The sequence below is a fragment of the Mytilus galloprovincialis genome, chromosome 9, assembly GCF_965363235.1.
Source record: "Mytilus galloprovincialis chromosome 9, xbMytGall1.hap1.1, whole genome shotgun sequence".
In the NCBI taxonomy this organism is placed as follows: domain Eukaryota; kingdom Metazoa; phylum Mollusca; class Bivalvia; order Mytilida; family Mytilidae; genus Mytilus; species Mytilus galloprovincialis.
Window position 1 is genome coordinate 52,929,477 of NC_134846.1, and position 4,773 is coordinate 52,934,249.

At 31.8% G+C, this 4,773-nt stretch overlaps 1 long non-coding RNA gene across 1 annotated transcript; it reads left to right on the forward strand.

Annotated features, from left to right (window-relative positions):
- The first annotated feature begins 1,720 nt into the window (after window positions 1–1,720).
- LOC143045276 (uncharacterized) lies at window positions 1,721–4,553 on the forward strand. Its single transcript, XR_012968918.1, has 2 exons — window positions 1,721–1,823; window positions 4,304–4,553. It is a non-coding gene; the product is annotated as an uncharacterized LOC143045276 (long non-coding RNA).
- Window positions 4,554–4,773: the final 220 nt, after the last annotated feature.

Genomic DNA, 4,773 nt, shown 5'->3' on the forward strand with positions numbered 1-4,773 from the left:
CCGATGAAGCCAGACCACATTTAATGGTATATGCCTCTCTTAAGACAGGAATCTACTTGGATCCGCCTCTGGATTTTTCTGTGTTTTTTGGCGGTATTTCCCTGTTTAATGAGGTCACCACTTTCTAAAGTCTTTAAAAAAATTGACATGCTACTGTACGCTGATAGCAACAGCGCGCCGTTAATATGATTGCTCACGGGATCTGACAACACTCAATTCTACTACTCATTGAACTTCAAAAATTCTATTGTTTAAGGTTTCATGAATAAGGAAAACATAACTTTCCCTAATGTAACCCATACAGAATAACTACTATTTACGTTAATTTCAATATGTATCAATCAGAAACAAAGTCTGTGATCCTTGTTTTTAATTGAAATTTAAAAGTCCATTTAGAACTGTAAGAAAAAACTGTCGAAAACAAATTTGGTCACTCAAGCTACCTCAAACATAGAAATAGATCCGTTACAGATTGATGTGCATTGTTTATTGCTTGCCCCTGCAGTCCAATGTTCTAGGAATGAAATATCTATTTTACGAGAGCTTATAGACTTGCTATACAGCTTTTATTCAAAAATATTCAGTAAAGCCTGGACAAATTTCAAGGAATTGTCGTATCAAACACCGACACATTCTAGGAAAATCTAGTGGCTTTAAGCAGCTCTTCCATTCTGGGGTCAAGAATACAATGAGGCAACAGAAGATCATTTTTATATCCTGTACAAATATTTTTTTCAGTTATTACACCTTGACTATTTCTTGCAGTTTGTGGTACAGCATCAGCGTCAGGAAAATGATATACTTTGTTCATATTTCTATGCGTTGTTTAGAATCTGTCAACACAGACAATTGATGGTGCCTTGTTGTCAACTTATCAGAAACTTTTCAAAGTATTAAAACATCACTTGCAAACCAAAAACACATCTTAGGCTTTCTAAAACGAAATTTAAAATAGAATCAGGAATAATCATAAACCGTTTGGTATATAAAACTACAGTAAAATCTTATCTAGAATATTGTTTATCAGTTTGGTGTCCTGTCCGAACATTCGAAAGCAGATATGAACGGGTTATTTTTCGGTACTAACCCTAGATTAAACCAGAAACAATAAGTGTATTATTATGTATTATATGTCTCTGATTATCATGATTCAAGGATTTTTTTTTATAACATATACAGTTAAAAAATCTATATTTTATTCTTTAATAATGCATACATGTAACATTCGACTAACTGATTTTATAATTAATTGCAGCTGCAGGTTTAGCCATGATATAATTTCATTGCAACAAATGGATGCCGTCAATATTTTTATTTTGTTTATTTCTTGTAATAAATTCTTACTACTTACTGATTTACTAATCAATGTTTTAAAAAGATCATATGTGTCTTAAATATTGGCAGCTGTTTTCCTTTTCTGGTATATCAGTAATTATTTTATTCTTTTATGTTGACAGTGTACATTATCGTAGTACTTTTTAAAATTAAATATCAAATTTCACTCTTTCCAAAGAACCTACAAAATTACAAATTCATTACTTAGTATTTTAAATGCTGGTTCCGGAAACTTAGCATTTCTTTAGAAATAGGCTATTTTACCGGCTGGAATTTAACATATTTTAATCAGAGCCGGCAAAATAACCACTGTCTATTATTTTTTTATGTACAATCAACGCCGGAAACTCGGAGCTTTTCCGAAAGCACCTGTCTGATTCCGCCTTTTAAACAACTTCCTTGGTAAACAAAGCGGTTGTTTCAACACCTGTAAACAAAAAATTTCGAAATGCATGTAATAATTCTAGAAAAGAAATTTCAAAACTAAGGTGAGTTGAAGAAATAACCATCGTTACACGGGAAAGATTAATTTGTATTTAAATAATACCCAGCTCTAATGACAAGGCAAGTTGGAAAAATTGGTGCCAATGGTGTTCCTATTTTTTAACCTTTACCGGTTTACCAAAATTATACACCATTCAACTTGCACAAATAGGAAAATAAAAGAAACAAATATACATTCATTTTTGTTTTTAATGAAAGAACATACATGGTAACCGTTAACGACTGCAATTTACTATGTAGCCTGATTTATTTTTTATCATTTGTACATGTTTACAAGTGCAATCTAATATTAGTTATTATTGATACCCTATTTGAAATTGGAAACTGAGCTGTGTTTTGGTGTTAGGTAGTTATATGTCCAAACCTGACCTGCCCTAAGTTGATCTTGCTTAAAGTATATTTGGTCAAAGTCACAAAATTTCATAGACATCACTATTAACTAGTATGTATGTAAGTAATTAATCAGATTATAACACTTTTGTTCATTTGCAATAATAAGCCTTTTTATAGTAGAACTGTTGGTTGGTCAAATGGCCCTTTGAAGGGTGTATATATGTATTAACATGTAGTAGTATGATTATAAAGCAATTATACTTTTCCTATTCACTACCCTCATAGGCATTTTTAAAAATTTGTGATTGATTCAAACAAAAGGGAGAAATAATAAACAAGGTATAACAAATTTACAAAATATAACTGTACTTTGTGTATGTAGAATTATAACAGAAAAGAACATTTAATTTGTTTATCCTTTGAAAATGACGCTCAATATTAATGGTTATCTGTATGAAATTAATATATTTAGCAATATCACTAGGACACTAAAGTATAGTCTCCACTAAACTTTAAAATCTACAACCCTGAAGCTCAGTTTTGGAACATTTTAGATAGATTTTGTTGGCCTGTAGAGATGAATTTTATTAATGACACATACTCAATTTTACAAGCCTAAGTTGCTGGCTAAGCGTGAAAACTGACAGTACTGGTATTGTACTGTTCGGTGTAGAAACAAGCTTTACATTATAAAAAAAGAAGATGTGGCATGATTGCCAATGAGACAACTCTTCACAAGAGACCAAAATGACACAGAAATTAACAACTATATGTCACTGTATAGTCTTCAAAAATGAGCAAAGCCCATACATGTACCGCATAGTCAGCTATAAAGGGCCCCAAAATGAAAAAGTAAAAAACAATTCAAGCAAGAAAACTAACAGCCTAATTTAATAGTTTGTATTGCCAAATATTACTCAATTTAGGGAGTATTGCCTATCCTGGTAAAACCTGAACCTAGGTTTTCCTGCCTGTGTAATACTTTGCCAACCCTTGAGTTAAGAATTGTGGTTGAAGACCCTAACTTTCATATTATATATTATATTTACATGTATATATTATTTGATACAAATGTATACTATAAAATGATAAGGCCCCGAATTATTAAGGTTACATGCCAAGAAATCCTAGCTAAAAATTCCGGTAGACCTCCTACGACACCCATTAGTAGTTAAAGATATGATTTCATTCAATAAATTAATTTATGACCTTTATGTACGTGTTGCTTAGAACACGACCATATACATGTACCAAATGGTCAATATTAATCATCCATGTACTTGTAATTTGCTCTATGGGATATTTGCAGAATTTCAACGGAGGCAATTTCTTGGCATGAAACATGAAAGCCTGACAGACAATGTGGAGATGCAATAACGTTTCATATTTTTAGCCATTAACAATATAAAATGGATTTGCGAGTGACCTTCATGTATATCTATAGATTCTGTTAAAAAGTAAGGCTTTTTTGATGCAGAAAATCTACAGTAAGATGAAAGTGAAAAATATTTCCAAAACTAGATATATACGTTTCAATCCTAATTGAATTGAGTCTTTGTCCTAATTACCAGCCATGAGCAACACAGTGGGTTAAAAAAGAAGAAACTGTTTATCCTTCTGGAATACAAAATGTACGTTATTTCCCTTTTTGTTTTTTTTAGTGCTCAAAACTGCTCATGCTGCTCAATTTATAATATTCTGTTTAGTGCCTCATAATTTCATAAACTACATTGTCATGATTGTATTACATATTTTTTGTGTTCTTTTTTTTTCCACAAATGATTTTTGATTTCCTTTTGCTATTGTTTCTACTCTTCTTTAAAAGATATATATTATTATCTTAAAAACTGCATTATAATGCCTTAAGATTTGACAAAAATCTATATTTGATATTGAGTTTTCTGTGCTCATTTGCAGTTATTTCGAATCAGTGCCAGTTCTCTACATTAAAAATTGCATTGTACATTGGTATCTGTATTGAATTAGATTATCATCCTGAACATGCATGAAATATTTGCCACTGGAGGTTAAGCAACCAACAATTAATCAATTGAATTAGATTAATCATTTTTGGGTCATTTTCTTATGGTTATTTCGCTTTAAAGATAACATTTTATTTTTATTTTTACAGTTGCAGGCCTTGGTGAGGGATGTATAGTTTTAGAAGATGTGCAACGACGAAAATCGATCAAATGTGCTTTGTGGCATTTGCATCATAATAATCTTATTAGGATTAGGTATAACCCTGATTATTCTTGGAGGGACATTAGATATCATCGATTTGATCATTTTGGGGGGTATTTTTCTTAGTTTTGGTGCAATTTTATCCTCTTGCATAATTGTTCTGATAGTTAGACCTCTTTACAACAATAGAAAAATTGGGTATTCAGCAACCGACCTAAAACAAAATGGCATAAATCGACAAGAAAGCGCTGCATTTAGTCAGCATGGAGGTAGTATTTTAATTCACGATGCGTACGCAGGCAGTGCTGATCGTCAGACTGTATCCAGTGTTATGCTTGTTATGAGACCAGGTACGACAGACTCGAGACGATCAGATATGTTTCAGGCTAGAACTAGACAACATAGTGGAGCAAGTAG